This window comes from Homalodisca vitripennis, chromosome 4, assembly GCF_021130785.1.
Source record: "Homalodisca vitripennis isolate AUS2020 chromosome 4, UT_GWSS_2.1, whole genome shotgun sequence".
Classification (NCBI taxonomy): Eukaryota; Metazoa; Arthropoda; class Insecta; order Hemiptera; family Cicadellidae; genus Homalodisca; species Homalodisca vitripennis.
In genome coordinates, this window is record NC_060210.1 from 95,864,825 (window position 1) to 95,889,982 (window position 25,158).

The 25,158-nt window shown below is 30.5% G+C and overlaps 1 protein-coding gene across 1 annotated transcript in view; it reads left to right on the forward strand.

Moving 5' to 3' along the window:
* Positions 1-11,934: 11,934 nt before the first annotated feature.
* LOC124359813 (serine/threonine-protein kinase 32B) overlaps positions 11,935-25,158 on the forward strand; it is a 169,176-nt gene continuing 155,952 nt past the window's right edge. Inside the window, exon 1 of the mRNA XM_046812861.1 lies at positions 11,935-12,084. The gene's annotated coding sequence lies outside the window, so the exon portion shown is untranslated. The remainder of the gene's footprint in view (positions 12,085-25,158) is intronic.

The following is a 25,158-nucleotide window of genomic DNA, read 5'->3' on the forward strand; positions in this document are numbered from 1 at the left end:
ACTTAACTAGATAAACAAACTAAAACTGTACTTTATTGTTATAACAGCCAAGAAGTTACAATACTGTTACAAGTTGTATACAATATTCTTTTAACAAGTGAGAGGCAGTTTTCTCTAAAATTTAAAATAAAAATTGCTAAATATTCATCAAATTGTTCAGTAAAATTACATAATACAGTTAAAGAACAACAACTAATCAAATTGAAATATTTCGACGCTATTTATATTGAAAATTTAAATAATATGAACGTCTGAGTTGATAATTTTGGTAACTGTGCATTATGTCTGATATTATGTAGCTTAAGTATATTTATATAGGACTTCTAATAGTATTTAATATGATGATGGCGTTAAAAGATAATTTTAAAAGGGAATCGGAGAATAGATTGATAAGATGAAAGTGACAATGATTAAAAAAGAAAGGGCCACAAGATTGGTGAGTGACATTCAAGAGGATTTAGAAAATATAAATTTAACAGTAAACTATTGTGTAACTACTCTGTTTTCTAAAAAATGTGTGTTTTGTGATGCAACTAAAAATATCATTCAACATACCTGGTTCAAATTATACTTAACCCTTTATGCTATAGTAAGCACTTTTACAATTATTTGTTTAATATATATCTTACAATTTTACCGTAATAAATATGTTTTAAAAAATTATTAAAAAATACAAAACCTTATAAAAAGGCCTTATAAGGTTGTACATTATTTCCATGGATTTTATTCACCTTTTGTAAAAATATAACTTAAGAAACCAAAACATCATTAAGCTCCTTGCTTTATTATTACAAAGAGACCTATGTGTAAATGTTTTATACATAAAAAATAAACCGAAATATGCTTTCCCGACATACTATTTTGAGAAGAGAAACAGAAAAATTCAATAACGAACATATTTCGCAGATATTGGAGATTAAATTTAAGGAATGAATAGAAAATGTTTATCACCTTTAATTTGTAATTAAAAAACAAAAATAATCTTTCTTGATAAAAAATGACTTTTAATAGTGCTAATTTTACTCTTAAATAAATATTAGTTATTTGTTGATAACATGCATTATCAAATAGCAAATAAAATGCGTCTTTATTGCTATGATTAAATGAACTTAGAAAGGAAATGAATCCATGCAAAGAGAAGAAGAATTTAAACAATAATTTAATAGTGTTAAAATGAATCCAGTATAAAAAGAAATCAATCAGATAAGTAAGTCAACTTTGAATTTCTTACTTTGGATCACAACACTTATTAAAAGTATTATTTATAATTTTTTTTAACTTGTCCCTTAATATACTTTTTATATATTGTTGGTGAGGAAAATTTCCACTTAACAGGAGGAAAAACGTTAAATTTAAAAATAAATGCTCCAATAGAAGTTAGAGTAGTTCCGTTTTGTATTCTGTACATAATATCGTACTAAATCGAATAATGGCATTGAAGAGAAGTGCCACTTCAACTAAGCTAGCTCTGTTCTAACTCCTTGTCGTTAAGATTAATATTGCAGCACCGGTATAATAATTTGAAGAATTCCTTCATAAAAAGGCTTTTCAAAATTTCTCTGTAACAGTTACAATATAATTTGTAGTTTAAAAAACTGTTGTATTTTTAAAGTGTCTATTATTTAAAAAAATTCGAACATGTTGAACTTTTGCATTAAACATAAGGTGAACGTAATTTTGGTTGTTGTATAAGTTATGAAAGTTCTTGCAATCTTGTCGGAACTATCTTTACATATTATCATGGCAAAACGTATATTTAACATAAATAAACATATGCTTGAATAACATGCTATATTAATTAACTTGGTTGCAAACAAATGTTTAAAATTTTATTTAGATACTTAAAAGACTCTTAATAGGTTATGTTTATGAACTGGTATTACTTGGTAATTTAATCATATTTCTCTGCTTTCTTGCCTGGCCACACTGTTTGCAAAATTATTGTCTTTTGGTTTAAGTGTTCTTTGTTGACAGATAATGTGTATGAACAAATGGAATGTAACCTAGCTTCTTAATTGTAGAAACAATTTAGATTTTACATTTTTTGAGTACGTTTGCGATTTCGAAACTTTGTCCACATTTATAAAGTAGGACAAAAATACGGTTAATAGTTACTAAAGATTAATTGTAGATGAACTTACTGATGTTCAACTTTGACGATTGATGGAATAAATCTGACACTGGTTTGTACTATTTTGAGCTCTATTAGTTAATGCACATTCAAACTCTGGTGAATTAGAAATACCTATCTGAAGTCATTTCATTCAGTTACTTATATTTGCGAAACCATCAATGTGTATCGCACAAAGAAGCAAATTATATTGATATTTGTTCTGTCTCATGCTGCATATGGATTCATCGTTATTACATAATAGTGGCGTCACTCGATATATCACTTTAAGACTTATTACTGCAGTATGAAATAACTAAGTATTAAAGTTCGTATGGACTTTACAGTTAAGCAATAACACTCTTATTGAATTAAATAACCGATATAACTCAAATATCGGATTAATGTATCTATTATATTTAATACCTAGTAAATTCAAGAGGAGTATTAAACATATGCAAAGAAAACAGCTTTTCAATTCATTATTATGATTATAACCTAAAAGTTACCATATTTTGTCTACAACCTGTAATAAATTAATAAATACTTTTTAAAGTTAGAAATACGCCAAATCACGGGGTTTATTGATGTGCAAAACTCCAAACCTATAGCACATTTCATTAGGCTGAATTTGTTACATAGTAAACGTTAATGTGCTTTGTTATAAATGTATTTTTTATGTGTTTTTATCGTTGTAATCATCCTAGCTCAATAAAACCAATGCATTTTTAAAGATATTCGCTAATGATCAGCAAAATCCCATGGAATGATACGTACTATTAGCTTCATCCAAAATAGTCCAAATAAGTATAATAGGTCAGTTCGTTTTCGAGCATCGTGTAAACTAACAGACATGAAATTATTCCAGCCCCTTGAGCGTATGCTACAATTATAAAAATAATATCACAAGATTGCGTAACCACTGCTACTCTGAAAATGCTTTATGTTGTGGGTTGTGAAAATTGGTTTTGTTGAAAGTGAAGGAACCCACAGCGCCACACGTTCTGAAAGAACCTCTTTGTCTTGTCATTAGCTGTCAAACCCTTGTCAAATAAATGGACTTGACAAGCTTTAGATTTTGATTGACATCGGTCGGTTCCAATTTTACACAATGTTTTGGTCGTTCGACTGACGTATTAGTTTACATCATTGTACTGATGGGAATATGAAGGGGAACTATCCATACTGACGGTATTATTTTGTTTTTCTTTTGTATTCTGTTTCTAAATTCTGTAGAATAACCTTCTGATGTAAGATATTCGTCTAATAATAGGCTACATATTTTAGTAAACCACATAATAACGTATCATATTACAACTGTTTTTACATTATTTACAAATGTATTTAGTCTGCTATTTTTTCGTTGCAATCTATTACCTATAAGTGTAATTAGAAATATGCACTAATGCCTAGCCACACATATTTGTTAACAAAATAATATGTATGATATATTCGTTTACAGCCGATCAGAAATAACACTTATCGAGTTCCTGAACGATGGGAATCGCTAACACCCTGACAATAAGCACGATTCTGGACACAAGTCAAAATCAAAACAGCCTTAAATGTAAAAGATTCTACATTATTTGCTTCTCAATGTTGTAACAATTTGTTTGTAAGAAAAGAAATCGGGAACTGTATTACATTATTTACAATGTATTATTCCTTTAGAGTGAAAAAAATAACAGGTTATATTGATATTTTGTTTCAAAAGTATATTTTAATGGCAGCAGCTGGTCACTAAATTACAAGTTGATATAAATAAACCTTCATTTATGTCAGTAAAATTATCGATTGATATAATTAATTAATAGCAAATCCATAACATAAACATCATACATCAGTCGACAATCCCTGTTCAACGAAGCTGACTGTTCATTAAATGGCCCTTCGGTAAATATAAGCGAACCACCTACCAGCGAATATTACCACCTTAATAAACGTTATTTTATTATATTCTTAAATAAAATACAACAACCAAACCAAACCAAACCCTATGAAATAGTCCTCAAGAGGAAGTTCACATTTTAACAATTTCAGTAAGGCGGAATTCTAGTGCACAAAAACCATTATTTTTTATTATCAATATTTTCAGGGCCATTCTACATTTACTCTGCTCCTCAGTAATTCGAAAGTGGTGGATAACTGAGATTCTTCTAACTAATCTTAGAGTGTAGTGTTAGTTTATAAACAATATAAAAAGAAATTAATATCATAAAGGAGATTCGTTGATTCTTATAAAACTCTTTTATATAATATATAAAATATCATTTTATTTTATGTGACATTAATTTAAAATGTAAAATATCATGATGTAAAAATATATTAAAACAAAATTTCTTCTTTCTAAGTTAAATACTATGTTCTATAACTATTATAGCGCTTTGATAAAAATTTTCTTAAATATTGGCAGTATATGTTTATTAGTGTCATACGGTACATTAGCTAAGGAGTTAATATGTGTTAACGTAATAATGCAATTAAGAATATGAGGATATAAAAGGCTTCACGACCTATTATCATTAGTAATAGGGTATGAACAGCAAAATGCTAATACAACTAAAGGATTTCTTATCAGGCAAAGTTATGGCTAAGAAGCCTAATACAACACAACCTACAGATCGGCTTAAAGATGACTTCAGAACCGGCAAGCGGATTACTTATAAGGACAGGGTAACTCACCGGACACCCATCCACAGATCATCCACGCTTGTCTAATGTACATTAATAGTAGAGTTTTATATTAAAAACAAAAGCTTTATTTCAGGGTCTACTGAATATATTTTTATAATTTGGGCACAGCTGTTAAATATTTCCTCCACACGTTTGTAGTAAATTTTAAAAGTAGGGATTTTTAATTTTTGTGTTAAAACAAAAATATTTTCTAATAGAAAGAAATTGATGGATTTCTCTGTAAAAGCTAAATCCAAAGCCCTAAAGAATTATTTTCTTCATTGATACGTAATTGAAAAGCTCTTAAGCTAGAAAAAAAAAATTGTTTTACAAATGTATGATATAAATAAAATGACTTGTTTTCCTTTAGAAATGTTAGTAATGATTTTTTGAATTTCAAAGACGGCAAAAAGTTTGCACAATTACTGTAAATTGAAGTGATCGTATTGCAAATTCACGTTCGTGGCCAACGTCAACGTTGGCAGGAGCCCAAAGTAGACGGGCTAGAATCTCAGCCAAAGCCACAAAGCGTTCAGAAAAAAGTAACGTGAGCATAAATTCATGGTGGTTTATATAATTTCTAAAAACTCCTAAAGATTATGTAGACCAAAATGTACGGACGATAGTAAATTGTTATAATATACCTTTGTAACAAAAAAATTGGTACATTATGAAAATAAACCTGCCGGGGTCACTTCCTGCCTCACTTAGCAACAGAAATGGGACGAAAAACAAATTAATTTTCACACAAACTAAGAGTAACCAAAAATGAATCTCTAGAGTGATTGTGTCATGGGTGTCGTACATTTTCACGGGTGTTGTGTAAATAGTTCCATAGTAATCGCTAAGATTCTCGAACTCGAGAAAAAGTTAAAAAAATAAATTGTTATTCCATTATTCATATGAAAAATCCTCTCTGTACTCATTAGGCAGACATAATATACTTTTTTGCTCTGTAATTTTTGAACCTTTTCATACTTAACAAATGAAAGGCATTTACTACAAAAAAAATTTGATATTTAATGGAATGTTAAATAAAATTATATTTCTTGACCCTCTCAGGGAGATATGGATCAGTCTGACTCAAAGAAATGCGGCGGCAACTTCGAAGGTTATGATTGCATAATGTTTAATAGATTGCTTTTCTGTAATGCATGGAGCTCATTGAATAGTCAGACGCAAGACGGATTAAGTTCCTAAGCTGGGGTTCTGTTGTATTCTCAAATGTCTCTGTTGCTATTTTCTGAATAAGGAATGTAGCTTTCTTTATTATCAGATATTGGAAGTATTTGAGTATCGCCAAGATATAAAACAGGACTCTCATTAATTCTACATCCGTAGAAGAATTTCTACAAAACACTGTCTATTTTAACTTAATAGCATCCTGTTGTGAAACGATCTTGAGTCTTACTCCATAGACACAACCTTAAACTTAATATACTTTTCCGCCATCATTTTGAATTATGGCATTATGGAAGATGTGTAGGTCTCATTTTAATTATATAATTAATTCAAATATTTTATAAATATCTTATTACAATATTGAAAAGATTTAAATCTATTACATATTTCAAATGATTCATCTCATAATTCTTTGATTTCTTTGATAAAGTTATACAAGTGTCTATGTTTAATATTATTCCTATGAGGTGTTGACAATGCTGTTCATACATTATGTGCACAATGTTAAACTAATTCCAGTCTTCGAGACAGCATGAAATATATCACGGTCACTCAAAAGCGGACACCATTCTGGCCAGAAGAACGACTCCCAATTGACCCATGTTTACCATACTAAAATTTAATATTAAAAGACGTTTTATTCCAAATCCAAAAACTCTATGTTAAATCGTATACAACAATGGAAAATTATCATGTATACTGGCGGAAAAAACGGAAAGTTTGAAATCTGATCTCGTTACCATCAGGTTAAAGATATTTCCCTACAGGCTCAGCCAATGACATTTTTCAACTAGGTAATTCTTTGTCTAAATATGTGAATACGTATGACAGGTGCAACTGTATATATTACGATGAATGACTTTATTCTAACATATTATTCCTGGTACATATTATATACACAAGCAGAAACAAACCGAGTTTACTTTCGTCTGCAAAACCACACTGCATTAATAATACTGATAAATAAAAACTGCATTATTCAGTAACAAGCATCTACTGATTCTCACACAGCAGAGCTCATTGTTTACGGGCACTTTCATATGAAAACACAAACACCCGTTATACATTATATATATATGAATGGTTCCTATGTAAAATAATTATAATAATCGCAATGTTATCTAGTTTTGAGCTATGTTTCAAATGTAAGAACCTAGGTTAAGTTACGGATAAAGCGATAAAATATTTATACTTAACAAATAAACAAGAAAACAATGAGTTAATACTAAAATGTTAATTAGCTTATATGAGACAATCTCCTTCCATCCAATTTTAAAAACCATAATACAGAGAAGAAGGATTTTACCGTTTACCTTGCATACAAATTTTAAGTTGAGATAAAATGTTGAACCTTTGTATGAAGACAACCAAATCACATGTGTTGATAGGTTACAGAAAACGGTCATATGATTTATGTTTACATCATACTCTTTTTACTAATTTGTTTATTCTGGGGTTTTCTAAAGTACTTACCATAAAAAAATCTAACCAGAGTTACTTTTTTACAGGCAGAATATAAGACTCCCAAATGATTCAAGTTTAACAATTTTTAATAGCAATGCAGAGATAGTAAAGATAATGTTTAATGCCAAATTTCAACTCTCTAGGCCAACCTCTTCGATACTTACTGTGTGTATTTAAACTCGATTTCACAGGCAGAAATCGAGTTGTGTTCATCAGCAACTCACGGAAGAAGAGTTGTTGATCGCTCAGACGGTAAAACGCGTTTTTGAAGCTTGAAGTTTTTCTTTGGCTTCAAGCTACCACGAACTCTTAACCAATCACCTAATGTGTGTATTTAAACTCATAATTGTTAATGACCAATGTTAAGTATGCCATTCCCAACCATTTAAATTGGTTTTCAAAGTTTCCAGTTCAGTAACATAAAAATAAATTTATCACTAAAGAATGTAAAACATGATAGTCTGTTATTCTCATATTCTGATAAAGCCAACTATGAAAAAATATAAATATTTATGTAGCTATCGGTCGTAAAATAAGGACCAATTTGAATCGATCAGGGAATGTGCATCCAGCGAAATACTCAATAAGCCTTTCAAAGTATTCAAAATCTATTAAATTGATCTTTTAATTTATGTTTCAATATAATAAACATATAAATATATTAACATTCAAAGCAATAACTTTATCTAATTTCATAGAACATGTCTACTTTAACTGTATGTGTGATGTGTGTGTGTGTGTGTGTGTGTGTGTGTGTTTTTATACAAGTTAGGGAAAGACAGCCTTGTCTTTGACAGACCAGTGGTTCGAGCCTGGAAATGTCGGACTCGTTATGTTTACGTTGTTCATCAAAACATTGTTCCAACCTAAGACCCTGTTCCGGAGAAGTTCACTACTGCTCTTCCATCAGGTGGTTGAAGTTACTTCTTCTTTTGTTAGCTATGGCGTTGTTTCGGTCTCTTTCTTTCGATGGATCGTAATCACTTAAGGACGTCCGGGTGAAACTGCTAGTCGCGTTCCAGGCCTCCTTTGATGTCAGCATTGCTTTTTTTCTAGTTAAATTTTCTGATTTATAAAAGTCTCCAGATCATGTTTAAGTATGGAATTCTCAACTATTTAAATTGATTTAGAAATGTCTCCATATCATTGTCTGTCGATTTGAAACGAGGACTCGCAATAGCACGCGTTCCGCTTCATCAGGAACTTCGGGACAGGACGAGCGTAGGGAGGGGGAGGGGTCATAGCAAATGTAGCGGTGAAAGCTATGTGTGAGCATCTGGAACAAACTGTGTGTGTGTATTTTATCAGGATAATATAATTTTTACTTATTCTGACTATACTTGTTATGAGAATTAAAAATTAGTACACGTATTACTAATGTTATAATAAAAGTGACACAGTTCAGAAGTATTTCAAACAATAATAGCCCAACTTAATAGAAGGAACTAAAAGTTACATCTACGACTTTACAGTACGACTTTTTAGATATTTTACAAAATTGCCCATTACCCTTTTCATATTTTTACTCTTTGCCTCAGTGCACTGGTCCATTTTTGTTTAAAATTTAAATGTAAATTTCTTTTTATTTGAAATGTTTTCGCGATATCGTGAGATTTTATCATTTATTGCTAGGAAGGGTAGAATAAATTTACAATTTACTACAAATAACTATTGTAAAATATTGGTTACATATTTAGTACTTTATTTGTTATTTATTGCTTGATAATTAGAATTATTAATAGTGTAATAAAGGTTTATATTTAATAAGGGATAACTGCTCGTTTCTAATTATATATTATGTGTGGCTACTGAAATATTTAAAATACTCATCCAATTACTATAGCGTCTTTATTAGCGGTCAAATAATTTATTTTTGTAGTATTGCTCCTCTACATTACCTATTTACTATCTTTTCAAATCTGAATTAAACCATCATTTCATTAGTATAACCTCAGAACTATTTATTTGGTTGAACATCAACAAATAATAATAATTTAATAAGTTATGCATTGCTTGAAATACAGTACATTGGAATACGTCTTTGAGTAATTCAAGTTTTTCACAATGTTTATTCTCTTCCTAAGAAGGACTTTTTAAAGAGGTTTTTCTACCTTAAGGCTCCAATTAGGTAAATATACATTTGTTATCATGGGTATATGTGACACAACATGTTAAAAATAGCCGCCAGTAGAAGAAAACGAGCCCCCAATGGAGCTATAACAAGGATAGTAGCTAAGTTGCCTGGAGTGTTGGGGTCGAGTAAACCTTAACGATGTACTAGTTAGAGCTTGTGTAGCGCCCCCATCTCGTCAAATAAACAAAGCTTCTGTTTTTCTTACAATGATATGAAATTATAACATACGTAATATTATTATATGAACGTATTGTGCTGTTGTACGAAAATGCATTTGTATATGAATATATATATATGATCACCAAAGAAACTCAGAACAATTTTAAAGCATAATTATAGAATAATTAAAGAAAATGTAAAACTCTCTTAATATGTACTATTATTTGCCGATATTATAGTCAGCCAGATAAAAATATGTAACATGAGTTTTTAAGTATTTTATTAGACTACTGGACTCATTTTATTTTTTACTATTGTAGTTCTTAGTTCAAATAACAACAAAGAGGTTATACATAACGAAGCTATGTGGGGAAAGGTTGAATCAATGTGAATATTGAATTTAATCCAGGTCACCTTCCTCCTTAGTTAAGCGTTCCATCATAGCTTCATTATATGTAAAATCATCTACTGTATATAGAGATTGAGTCTAAAACATTGTAGTGAACTTGATGATACAATGAGAATACCTCTTCCCCTGGATTATACTATAGTTTTCTGTACGTCGTGTCTCAGATGTAAAAATTATTAAAAAGTTCATTTTGAGCTTCTCGTCACCGAATGTTTTTAGCTGTTTTCAGGCGAACATTCTTCAGATTCTAGGAGTTAAGTCAGTGACAGCACTGATTCCAGACGCTGAATTAAGAGAAAGGAAAACTGAAGCTAAACTCAATATTCACGGCAAATAAGTTGTTATACAGTATTTTAATTTATTATGGTACAACGTAAATTATTTATTCCGAAATAGGTTTGTATTTACTCTCGCAGGTATTATTTCCCGAGTTCAAAGAGACACATTAATTGCAGAATGGATAAGAGGAAAATCTAGCCGAGAAGTTTCTTACCATCCGGGCAAGGTTTGAATACAAATTGGAAAGTATTTATTTATTGAATACAAAACTCAGGACCAATTTAGCAAACATTTTTACTCAAAGCATATTAATATTGATAAATTGTGTACACTTCTTCTTTTTTTCTATCACCATGTTTCACAAAACAGTATTTGCTGAGCTTGCTCACAAAACTTTGTAATAGTTACAATAATTAAGATAATTTCATTCTTGAGATGCCCTGCGGACAGACAGACGATTATACAAACAATAAAGTTTTACATCCTCCGGCAGATAAATGAGATATAGTACAAAATGCCGAGTGATAAGTTTCAATAACGCTCAACCAAGGCCTACATATGGACATGAACCATCACCGAACTCATGTAGCAGTTATTGTTGTCTATGTAGAAATTGTTGTAAATCATTTTAAGGGTTCAGGTGAAATCTATCTCTTGATATATTTTTGATAATTAATATAAACTATTACTACGCCGCATGTTAGTGTCTCATAATGATTTAATTAAGTCTTTAAAAATGTATTTATACTTTATTTTCTCGTTATCATCATGATTATCCATTATGCAATTGTAAAATGTTTGCTAACGTTCAGGAAAATTCCATCCAATCACATATATTATCATCGAGCTCAATATTTCTAATAAAAAAATAAAGTTTTATAAGAAATTCCAGATTATTCAGTAATAACAATAGTGAAATAATTAAATTTTTGCATATTCAATTACCATGGGTGGAGTAGACATTACATGTATTTCCACAGGTTTCATGTATTTTTGCATGCTACATATTGTTAGTTAGGAAAATGAAATGATGTCAATATATGCTGGATTATCATACAGCATAAATTATTAAGTAAAATAAATGATGTGAAGAACTTATCTGATGTCTTACAGAAAAATTGGGTAAGTACTAGAAGTAAAAAGAGGAGGGAGGCGACATCGTGCGGTCAGACAGATAGAAATAAAATTATTTCAGATCCTCGGGTTATCCAACGAGTAAAGTGTATGTTAAAATGTTTATAACCACACTCCGTTTCATGTTGATAATGTCGGCTATACCAGACACAGCGCAAACAATAAGGTTCGTGCTAGCTTGGGTAGTGCCCCGTTGTGAAACGCTAATTTACCGGTCAATACTCGTTGTGTCGTACCGTTGGTCGTGGTGGCTATGTCGTCAAGTGTTGGGGACTCTCATTATCGAGTACACTTCATTATAAAGGTTGGCCCACAGCCGCTGGGGGTGGTGGGGGCGGGGGTGGCACTTGTTGAGTCGGGGGCGGCGCAAGTCCGTAGTACAGTGGCGGATCTGGCGGCGTAACGGACGTCGCGTTGCTGTGAGTACGCGAGTTAACATTTAACTTGTGTTTTGGTGAGGGGATATGGTGAGCTGAACTGTCTCTTCGTCATTCACTTCGATACCTTTACACGTTGTGTTGGCGGTGTGGATTTATTTCAGTAAGTAATAGTTGGAACATAATTGTACTTGAAATAAAAAATTTGTTGATAAATTAAAATCCTCATAAAATTATGTTATATTATTAAGTTATTTTAATAAAACATATTTGATATGATATTAATGAATAAACAATATTTTCTAAATCGAATGTAGAATAATAAGAATCGGTGTTTAGAGTTTTTAGCAAAACGAAGCAGGCAAAAGAAAAACAATTTTTTTTACGTAATTAACAGGTCTAGGTCTCTCTTACGTTACAATGTAAAGTGTTGTATACATTTAAAGAGACATGTACACTATAAATTGTACATTCTTACAACAGTTCTGATTAATAACATAAAATTATTTGACTACAGTAGATTTTTTATCCAAGAATAAAATACTCCTCAATAATAAAAAGTAGTAACTAAATTATCACCAATAGAATGAATCGTAATCCGGTTTTAAATGCTGTTTGCCTTAGCTACTTCAGTGAATTCAAAAGTGCCAAAATTTTGATTTTGATTAGAAAATAACGAGCTCTTTAACGATTGAATGATCCAATTGCTTTATTGAAATATCTTTCAATTGAAAACAACATTTTTACAGATGAAGAGTTAAATTTTGGAGGCAAGTTAAGCATAGATATTATCTGAATTTAAAATACGATTTTCTATCAAAACTTTATTTTGTGTAAATCAGAAATGTACTGACATATCCTTTACTCACTGTTTCATCCTTGCGCTGAGTCTTTCAGTCTTATAACCTGAAATAATAAACAACAAGCAAAAGGATGCACTGGATTATTGCTGAAGATAATACAGTAGATAAATTACATTGGAAGTAAACGCCACAAATTTAGGTATTGCAACAAATAAAGTCTTCTTATGAAGTTGAAAATGAAAACTGTGACACAATATTCGCCTGTATAATAGAGTCATGATTTACTGTGTGAAGTACGAGCGATTCCAAAACCTTTAGAGATTGGTTTCCAAACAAATTCAAACGCTAAACTATTGGTTATTTTTATCATTTAAAGCCAATTAAAATGCTTTAAAATCTGATTTTCCTCCTTTTTTTTAAATAAAGAGGTAGGAGTACTTCACATTACGTGTCTCGTAACAGGTTTCGCTGAGACTCAAGATGACGTGGAGACAAAGAGGCAGATAATTATACAGGAAATAAATGTTTGCATTCCTCCGGCAATATTGAACTTGTACCAGCTTACTAAGTAATGCTATGGTAGCGCACAGATAAATCACATGGATAGAAATGCGCAATCGTAGATCCTAATCTACGTATAAATTAAGTTTCATGAAAAATTTAAAGTCCATGGATTAAATATTTTTCATGATATCTTACGGATGGTTATGCTATTATTTGTTTCTATGTCATATTTTAAATTTTCATACGACTGTACTCAGTTTGTTTACGAATGTCTTTATTTTGCTCTGTAACATTTTTACACTGCTCTAATAACCCATAAAACACATAGAAATAAGAAAATCATAGAGTAAATAAATTTCTTAAAGAACTTGGTACAAGCATTATGATATTTTAACATGTGAAAGCAAATATATGTCATAAAACATCACTAACGCTTGGTAAGTGACACTCCTACATTGTTGGCCGAGCGTCAGCGTACTATCAGTCTGCAAGAAAAATATTTTTCTCTTTTCTTTACTCTGCAATTTTGAAATTTTCCATAAATCCTCATTTCTACATAGGAATCACTGAGTTGTATGATGGTGGAAGTCACTCCGTGGGATTCGGCTGAGCTTTAATGAATAGTTTTACGTTAGTCTTATGAATAACCTTGATGGCAACGAAAATAGCAGAATAAATAAATTTGTAAGAAAATTAGAACATTCTTATGATATATTGACATGTTGGCATTTTTATTGATGAATCCAAACAAAATAGAAAACAAAATAAAATGGAAAGTAATGTTAGAAATTTTAGCGCACTGTTTTAGTATCTTCTGTAGTTTACCGGAACGTTTTTATATGGACAGTTATATGAAACCTAACTCAATGAACAAAAATGTAAATGTATCATGTACAGAATACATAATCTGTAGACCTGATATTTTGCTACATAAACAATAATGTGTTCTTTGATTGTACACATCTAACTTTGGAAATTGGCTGAGTGTCATTTCGCTCATTTCGCTATAGGATCTTAGTAGGCTGTAATATCTTCTCTTTGTGTACAGAGAGATGTAACAGTTTCTTTTCTGTATCTCTGTCTATATTTTCGCAGAACATATTGAGCAATAGAAATAAGCTAGGCTATATATTTAAAACTTTACTACCAAACTCAGAATGGCCTGTTCTGCAATACATGGTGTGACGTATACTTACTATGTTATATATATGGGAAATAAATATTGACTGCTAATAAAATTGAATTTGTTGGTTAATATTGTAAAAAACTGTTATATTTTAGACTGTTTTTTGTTTTAGATTCACAAATTAATTGATATAAAGTAAACTATTTTATTGTCTAGATTTGAATTCTTTACACGCACTTTTCTTCTTCTTTTGCTAATTAATATTTCAAAATATCACAGTAGTTCAAACTTTATCCATATAGAGTTTCGTTGGAATGAGGCGATAGTTGGGTTGGCGATGATATGGGTTAGTGGTGTTGTCTGCTCGGAACAAACAAAAATGGCAGGAACGTTTAATCACCTTTCACCTGAGCATTCACTGGCGAGTCAGCGTTTATTAAAATTGTATTGTTAATTAAAACCCAGACTAACCAATTTAATTATTTTAACCCCAACGTACGAGTATAATATCACACCCAAGAGCACAAATTGGTATGAGTTTAAACTGGTTTGTTTAAGAACTTGAAACCATAACCATTCTCATTTCGAGATATTCGTATATTTTGAAATACTTTTGTGCTTATACACATATTGAGGGATCTGTAGCTTAATGAAATACTAGAAAATGTTTTCTGTAACATAGATAGCTCTTTTAAAGACTTTAAAATTCTTTAGACTTAAGGTTTGGTTCTTTCTTCTCCAATTGTACTAAACCTTTAAACTTCGAAAAGAAACAAGTTGAGATCACTGGTTTGGTCGGTTTGTCCTTTAGTTGAGAAGTGATAGCGGGTTTAAAATATTTCAAAGGGGTATATTTTTTACTCTAAAATAGGCGAGGTTGGTCCAGGTGCATTTATCTAGTTCTTACGATCCATATAATGATGTTTTTACAGGCTAAACACTTCATCACTAACAACAATTTCCCAGGCTCTATAAAACTGCGGAGGATTAAATTGTAAGGAGGCATTGGCTTCTATAGAACAGGCATTACCAAAGCTCTGGATTTCCTAGAAGAACCAAGAGGTCCAAAACTCCTGAAAAATGCCGGAAGCTGTCACAGGTTGGGAACTTCCAGAAACTGGAAGCCCTTAGAGTTGAAAATTCCCATAGTTGGAAGATCTCGGTATTCACAGTGTTCAGAAACCCATAAAAGTCGTTAGTTCACAGTGACTGCAACCCCTTAGCATATTGTAGAAGTTGAATTCTTTCAGAATCAAGAGATTTCTATGAGTCACGGAATATTAAGTAGGTCGAGGTCTCACGAGCTCCTTGAGGCCAAGTAATCCCAATAGAAAAGGCCAAGTAATATACAAATAGAATTCACATAGGCCCAGAATACCTGTACTTTAAAAGTTTTAAAATATTGTTAGTAACAAAATAATTTCAGGGAATTAGGTGAAGATTACAAGTCACGCGCTTCTAGAACCAGGAAGCTTCTTAATTTCTCAGAGAGTTGGTCTTTCTGAGAAAAAATGCCATAGACAAACTGCCAACATAAAAACTGAAATGTAAAAAACTCGAACAAACTAAGAGGCTTTAGAGGTCAGGAATTCCAATATAAAAATATTCCTAACAGCTGGAGGATTCGAGAGTCGGAAAATCTCTGAAAACATGATCACGCAGATTCCTTAAGCGTCTATAAACAAGCCTCATAACTAGACGTCTTAAAGGCTTGGAAGTTTTAGACATTTAGACCACTGAATCTTCCATATTACAGAATGCCCAAATGCTGAAAGTTGTGGTATACCGAAAGCTAAAGGGTAAAGCCTAGGAAGTTGTAAACCAAATACAGATGTTTTTCACCAGTTTTTACATAGATAGATAACAACAGATCAGGTTGATCAATATATAAGCATCACCGTTGTCTGGAAATGTATATAATGCTTAAGCTTATACGCTAGATGTAGCTGTGTCTGGGTAATAACAAGTAGATCTTCTACAGATTACATTTTTCCAGAGGTGATGTTCTGTTCACTATTGAGGTGGAATGAGAAAAAAAACTTAAATTAGTTTTTTATGGATTAAAATCGAAGCAAAAATAGGATTATATTAAGAAGGAAATCGCCTAGGTATAAGTAAGATTGGGACCAAGTTCAAAAACCCATCACGATTTTCTAAATCCTAACTCAGTTTGACCTTCATTACCATCAATGCTCTTTATTGAGTTTTATGGTAAATTCTCATAATTTATTTGCGTTAGATGATTTTTAACTTTCAATGATTAGTTTAAGTTGTCATTGGAGTAGAATTGTAGCATAATACAATATAAAGGACAAGATCAATATGTTACTCTGTTCCAAACTAAGTTACAACATAATATTCTATGTTGTCTGTTCCTCGTAATAGGCAATTTCCTCCTTTTTTCTTTAGAACATTTCTCGTTTTTCTTTACAAGGTTGAACTCGAGCTCAAAACAAAATAAATTATGAACAATAAAATCAAGGTCTGATTAAGGGCAATCCTAAGAACACCCTTTAGTCTCTAACACCTATACCTACTGTATATAAGTGTTAATAAGCTCCTTCGACGTATATCTTTATATGATGATGAAATAGATTGAAATCCAGGGGCAATCAGAATCTCTGTGAAGAAAAAGATTAAGGTTTGATTATTAGGTCCTAGGGCGAATCTCCCTGAATAGCTCCTGAACTCACAGACTATATTAATTGATAATCATCCCCTAGGGCAGAGTGCTATATCACATCACAACCTCTTTCCAAATAATTATTTCCTTTAACTATCAAAATGTAAATCTTTGAAAATTTTACTAAATTCTGTTAAAGGTTGAAAAACAATACGGTTAAAAAAAAAAAAAAAAAAAAAAAAAAAAAAAAAAAAAAAAAAAAAAAAAAAAAAAAAAACTGCAGGATCCATCGAGCTAAAGACGGAATTCGTCTCGCATTTTGTCTTCACTATTGAACATTGCTAAGAGTTTAATGAATTCAGTAAGAAATTCTTATTCTTGATTAATAGTCTTGTAGATTTTAACCGTTTTAGTGAACTGATGGAAAAAATTATTTTCCCATCAGTAGGTTTTAGGTAAGACATGTTATTACGACTAAATGGTAAAGCATCATATAAGCTAGATTCATGATTAAATTAAGAGAACCATTGGAGTCTGTGTGTCAATAAAAGAAATTCAAGGATACTTATCAACGTTAGATTGTTTGTTAAAAAGTAGGCAATTATATTATTAAACTTTCTTTCAACGCTTTACAAAAAGAAAGGTAAAGCACCAGCTTTCCACCAAACTAGCCACAAAATTTTTATTAGTGGTTTTAGTAGTGTAAAATTTAAGAAACCGCTTATTTGTTTATAAATATTAAGTCATTTCAATATTAAAAATTTTTGGGTTTTACTGCTTAAAAAATAAAAATATTAACATGACATCTATACAAAAATTACAATATTGTTAAAATATGTTTACAAAGTATTATTACTTTTGAATTTGATCCAGATTACAGCTACAAGAGTAGTTTAATTTTTTTCCGAATGTGTTGGAAGTGGTATATAATATCATTTATAACTTTTTATTGTATTAGTTAGAGGAGATGAATTATCCAAACGAACATGATAAGCTGATTGTTACCGTTCAAATATTTTTGCCTGACTTCTCACTGCACAGATGGCAGTCCGAACACCCACTTTTGCCTCAATTTATAACATCACATGAGGTACTCTTGTGTAATTAATTAAGACATATCGCATGTCCCGTATAGTCTGATGCAATAATATGCAATTGGAGTTTACCAATAGTCCGTCATTATTTCAGTTATTTTGAAATTTTACAAATGCAATATTAGTATCACAATGTGTTGTATAGGTCTCGTGTAGTGTAGGCATATATGGTAAATCACTTAACAAGAGGTATGAACACTTATGACATTACCTTAAAGGCTACGAACATTGCACAGGGTTTTAATTTGTTTTTCCTTTCCCTCTGGAAATCTTCCATTTCCCCACATTTCATAAATATCGTTCCTGCATGTAGACGTAAAAAGTATATAATGGCAGGCTATGTGTCCATATATATTTAAATAACAGCATAGTTACTTATAAAAGAAAAGCCTTTTCGAAACAAGATTAGAAATCTGTAGCCCAATTAGTACCTGAAAATGACATAAAGCATTGTTGTATAAAACTTTGTACAGAAGATAAATGTAAATTCTTATTTGAGAGAATTGGAATTATAGTGTTTGTTTCAGAAGCAATGGGTCAACCTAAATGATCCATATCTCTGTTGACGACATGGTAAACTACGATGTCGGGTGTGTTTGTGAAATTTATTATAGGTAAGAAATATGTAAAAACATTTCCCACGTCAAAGGTCAGCGTATTAGGTTTGATGGTTTATTTTACGAACAGGTGCATCCACTTTTACAGCATCATATATCCGATATTTTATAAATAAGTACCTGCTGCTTGCCTTTGGATCCTAAAAACGAAAAGTTTTTCCTTTATAACTGAAGCTTCCATAAAGAGAATAAATTGCAATATTGCTGAAACGTACTGTAAATTGAAGAAATATGAATAACAATCTTATCGTGTGCGTGTTGTAGGTTTAGTAACACTGGGAAATTTTCTCGTAAAGACACAAAAAGCCTGGTTCAGCCTTACCGAACAAACGTTACACTGATTATAATACCAAATAAACCGTCATAAGCGCCCGTCAGAAGGGCGCCGGGATTTACATCAACATTTTGTTCTCTATATTCTTTTAGCTTGCGCACTGTCTTATCCAACTCTATCTCTGTTCCTGTGAGGACTGAAACATAACCAAAATTTAAATAGCGTCTAAAATTATGAAAATTAAGAAGAAATTTGCTAATACATTTCAATTAAGAAATTGCTCTAAAAGGAAGGTTAGCTGAAAACCCGTCATTTATATTTATTTTGCCGAATTAAGTGGAGTAATGGATTTAAGTCACCTACTAATATTGAGGATCAAATTATATCCTAAACGAATCAACTTGCTTAACTGGAGAGTTATTTAAATTTTAAAGTTTTTTTATGAAGAAAAACCTGAGATAAAAATACATTTTTTCAAAGTTCTAAAACTATTATAGCTAATTAAACCTTTAATATGCGACTGAGGTAGCTCGCTATAAAATAACTTAATGAGCTAAATTAGAAAAACGTAAAATAAAGAGCGGAATTCATGAAGGGCACAGAGTACTAACATTTCTACCAAATACTGATTGCAATTAATAACGCAACGCACTGATTGGTTTGAATGGGGTCAGCTTGGTGTTATGCGCTGACTAATTATAAAGCGCAAAGAAAAACCTCAGAGAATTCTGTGTTTCTTCATTAAGATATTAAAGGTTTGGAGTTTTGGGTGATTAAGATAGGGTTTTAACGACGATTTTTAAACAATTATATGAACCACAATTCAATATATATATATATATATATATATATATATATATATATATATATATCTTATATATATAAAAATCTTGAGTCACGATGTATGTTGCCAATAAACTCCAAAAACGACTGAACCAATTTCAATCAAATTTCACATGTATCCGTAATTTAGTCTAACTTAGAAGATAGGATAGTTATTATCTGAATTATTCGCTTATGTCGTGAATATAAACGAATAAAATGAAGAAAAGTTTTCAAAGCGCCTGCACATTATAACCTGCAATTACGAGATAGATACGTATATTAAACAGTGAAACACTATTTGAAGGCGCTAAGTTATGATGTATAATTGTCTAAACTAAATTTTTGGTTGAACTTAAAGGTTGAGTGGTAGACCACTTTGTAATAAAATACATTATGCATGTACAATACATTTTTGACATATTTTCTTGATCGTGACATCAAGGTAAAATCTACATCGGGGTTGGAAATATAATTTACTTCAACCAGAAATGCTCATACGCGGGCAAAACTTACGAAAAGCGTGCGAAGCCGCGGGAAACAGCTAGTATATATATATATATATATATATATATATATATATATATATATATATATATATATATATATACAAAACAATTCTTTTGCTAAAAAAGAGTGACTATGTAGAACAGTTCGTGTTTTTAAGATTGACTGGGTTTAAATACATTAAAATACATTGTATACATCACGGTTTCTTACATGAAAATATACTATTTATAAATTATTTATAGAACAATTTTTATAATTTATAAGCAACAAAATTAATTTTTATAATAATTATATAGCAGCAGTAGTATTTATATAGTAACAAGAAAGTAGCAAATAAAAAAACCATCTCTACACAGTACTGTACAGCTTGTTTTCCAGTAGGTCAGGAAAAAGCCTAATTGCTCAATCTTTATACTATTTGCTAGAATAATAATTTGCTAGAAACTTGCCAAATTCCAGCTTCAATATTATATTGGAATTAAATTGAGTTCGCTAGCAATAATGTCTTGCCACAGGCTTTATCAGCTCTAGTCTCTCGTCAGCCTATTGTCAGAATCGGCAGCATAATTGCTTTACATCGGCAGCATAATTGCTTTATCGGCATAATGCATAATGCTTTATGGGCAGCATAATTCTATACATCTCCCTCAATGCAGGGTGATGGATTCCATTCGATGTCCACTAATTTAAAACGTTATAAAAGTTGGTCTAGGAATCGTTTAGTTTAAAAAAATCAAACAAAAGTTCAAATAAGCCAAAAAATGTATCAACTTATAACTAAACAATTATGTGTTTATAACATTAGGTCACAATTCAGATCAAATCAGGTCTTGTTTGAAATAGGGCTGATCCTCTTTATTGTCTGAATCACTTTGTAAAATTACACATGTTATGGACAAATCAGGTGATATTTTTCATAATCTTTACTTTTATAAGAGGAATAATACATTGCACATAACTTTGCGATGGTAAGGATTATTCGATGCAAAAGTTTGAGGCCCCAATTTTATTAGTTAGATAGATTATTTTGAGAATTTACCTTAAGATTGTCCACAGTGTCCCAAATTTCAATGGATGGGTTACTCTGAAGGTTTGTCATAAGTTTTTGGTCCAAAATGTCTATGGGTTGGGCAGTCTGAGACCTTGACACATGGTTCAGGTCAAAACTGTCAGTGGGTAGGGTATTCTGAGAGTTTGTCATAAGTTTCAGGTCAAAAAAGTAAATACATTAAGAATGGCGCGCTCAATTTAAAAATTTGAAATGTAAAATAATAATCGTGTTCCAAATAAAAACCTTCAATTCGAAATTTATTCCACAAATTCTAAAATGTTCACTAAGGTTAAGTGACAATTACTTTATGGTACCATAAATACTGTGATTGAGTTTTAAAAGTATTCCTGATATTTTAAACAAATTCTAAATTATGTATTTAGACCTACTCGAAGGTAAGTGAAGATTACGTGGCACATGGTGTATCGCAGTCATATCTTGTTTGTAACATATACTTTTAACATTAACTGTTTACCAAAAAATACAATATAAATGAAAGAATTAATAAACGTTATTTAGATCTAACAATATATTGCCCAGTGAGGTTAAGCTATATAGAGGTAAAGAGTATCTACGTACTAAAAGGGTTAGTAGTACCTTTTACTTTTAAGTTATTATGTGAAAACTTCCGTCAGCCGATTAAGCCGTGGTAAAATAGTTGCCGCTATTTTTATGTTTTTCACAATAATTGAGTTTTGTTACTACACATTCAGGATTATAAAAGTGTTTCACGATGTGAACTACAACAATAATGAGGGGTTGTAGCTGTTGACCTACACCGAGGGAGAAGGTCAAGTAAGTTGATGGTTACTGCTTTCAATAAAAGTTGGCAATCAATAACTCGGAGCATCATGTATGACGAGCTCCTGCTGTGTATAAATTTTGTAGCTGATATCATCTGGCCTCAAAAATTAAATGGATTAGAAATAATTTAAGCGATACAGCCACAGTATGTTTTTTTTGTAAGTATACGGTTAATGCCTGTGAGGAGTGAAGTATTTTTTGAAAAATTTCATTATAAATGGCGAAGTAGTTGTAGTTTATCCTATCAATATGTAAAAGTAGCATAAACATATTAGAAAATATAGAACAAAATTATTTTATCAGATTTTTCTTTTCTTCCTTGACACACTTTAAAATAATTCTATCAGATAGATAATAGTGATATCACCGTCAGACAACTAAATAAACAGGCAGAAAGTCCCAATAAAAAATGATAGACAACACATAACCAAATATTTGGTTGCATTCCAAAATAATTTTATGTAACGTAAAGTAGGTGTAATGTAAAATCTGTTTTATAAAAGTGTAGTTAAATTAGTTTTCACTAAACAGCCTTATGGGGGCTTTAAAGCAACTTATAAAATTAAATATTTTTGCATTCTAAAAAAAATTTTGGAATCACACATTAAATTCCACTTAAAAATTATTAGACTGTAAATTATTTTAAAACTGTTATAAAGGGTTAATTTTGTGAAGAACATACTAGTTTATTTCCAAACAGAATTTCAACTTCAAGGTTTTTTATCATTTTCACATTTTAGAATTATTATTTAGTTGCAAAATTGAAAATATATCAATATTAATGATTTTTTCAGATTTTTCTTTCCTTCCTGGACACACTTTAAACAGAACCCGACATAAATAATTGTGATGTTGTTGAGAAACCTCTTAGTTTCATATTATAATATGTGTTTAAAAAATATTAATTAAACATTCTTTAAATGACAAATCAATAATGTAGGTAGTCTTTAACGGTTAAAATCAAATAATAATTAAAACGTCATTTAAAATATTATTTCATATTTCTAAACTAATTTTTAAAACACCGAGGCGCATAAAGTATTGTAGTTATTTATCTTTGCAGCTTACTATTTTATAATAAAAACAAGACTCGTCAGTTGGGAATAAAACTTTAAATTTTCAAACACAAAAAACTTTTAAACATTTTTTTAAAATTGGTTCTTATATTATTTGAATAAATCCGATGAACAGTATTCGTATTATAACTGTTTTATGTCCATAAAATGTAAATATTTGCTTTCAAAAAGAGTAAACCAAATAAAACCAGTTTAGAAAAAAATGTAAAAAAATGTAAACTTTTTTACTAAAATTCATACATTTTACCAAAATAGGTTCTGAGATTATTTTGAATGTTATTATATTAATTCTTATTCAGTTAAAAATACATAATTTATTTCAACGGCACGTTTGGTCATTTTATCGATTGTATTGAACTTCATCTATTAATTATTTAAATTTTCAAATTAATAAAAGTTACAATTTAATACATCACTTTTTTAAAGTCCCTGCAAAAGAAGTAAAGGTTTAATTATGCTAACAAAAATAATTTTTAACATTAAACTGTATATTTAACTAAAAGATTTGACCAAAAAGGCCTTAATAAAATTTGAAATATTGTAATATTAATTCCTTTTCAGTTATTCAAAGACAAGTACATATTTGACTAAGTGAAATCTTGGTAGTTTTATCGTTTATACTGAATTTTATTTATTAATTACATAAATATTCATATTATTCCAATTTATAAGTGATAATATATGAGTTTTTATAAATACCCTGTAAAAGAAGGAAAGGTTTAATAATGTATGCAAAAATCATTTCTACTTATTTAAATGTAGTATTGTTGTTTTCTGTATTCAATTTAAACCGCTCGAAGACTTTGTTCAAAGTGAAAAAGTTTCACTCAGAGCACTCAGCAAGAAAACCGGGTGAAGTATGTGATCCTTGGCTCACAAATGTCTCCAGCTCCCCACTTTGTCTGTCTCAGTTCCCCTGTTACACAAGTTTGCCTGCGACAAATGCAACTAATCATAAAACAGATGTTTTCACTGTCAAATACAGTAGATAGAATATCAGGTTCTATACAGTGTCAAGCAAAACGGCTTGGTTTGTTCCCTCTCGAACAATCTTTAACTTTTTCATGGTGCACACTATTGCTGAAAAAATCCTTTTTTCTGTAAGTTTCGACAAGGAATTATAAATATAGTATGTATCAGATATTTGAAAACATTTTTATCTAGGCAATGACACCAAATAAGACACAAATAAAGTATTTATATAATTGTTTATTTTCAGAAATCACGTAAGTCCACACTCATAATAATTCTGTAAATACTGTAGGGTTTAATATTTAGAATAAATAAATGTATAAATACGCCAACAATTAAAGCGCTGTGACACCTTAAACATAAACAACTTCTAAAGTTATTAATGCATATTAAATTATGTATTATCCTGATGAAATCCACAGATAAAATTACCTTTTTTCGAACTGATCCCTAAATAATATTTTACTAAATTGGTATTAAGTTGGACTTTCAAGTTGATATTCATGACAGTTTAGTTTTAGGCACTAAAATAAATACATTTGTTATATTCTTGTTAATGTTGAAAATGCTACTGTTCAACATTAATAACAGTCCTTATTTTAATAATATTACAATTGCAAGAGAATAAATAACTATTGTAAAGAACAGTTAAATCAGCAATAAATGTTCACAGTGTTAATTGGATAATTATAATCTTATATCACACTATTATCTACGCCATTCTTAAATCTTAACAGTTAAATGAGCAATAAATGTTCACAGTGTTAATTGGATAATTATAATCTTATATCACACTGTTATCTACGCCATTCTTAAATCTTAACAGTTAAATGAGCAATAAATGTTCACAGTGTTAATTGGATAATTATAATCTTATATCACACTGTTATCTACGCCATTCTTAAATCTTAACAGTTAAATGAGCAATAAATGTTCACAGTGTTAATTGGATAATTATAAT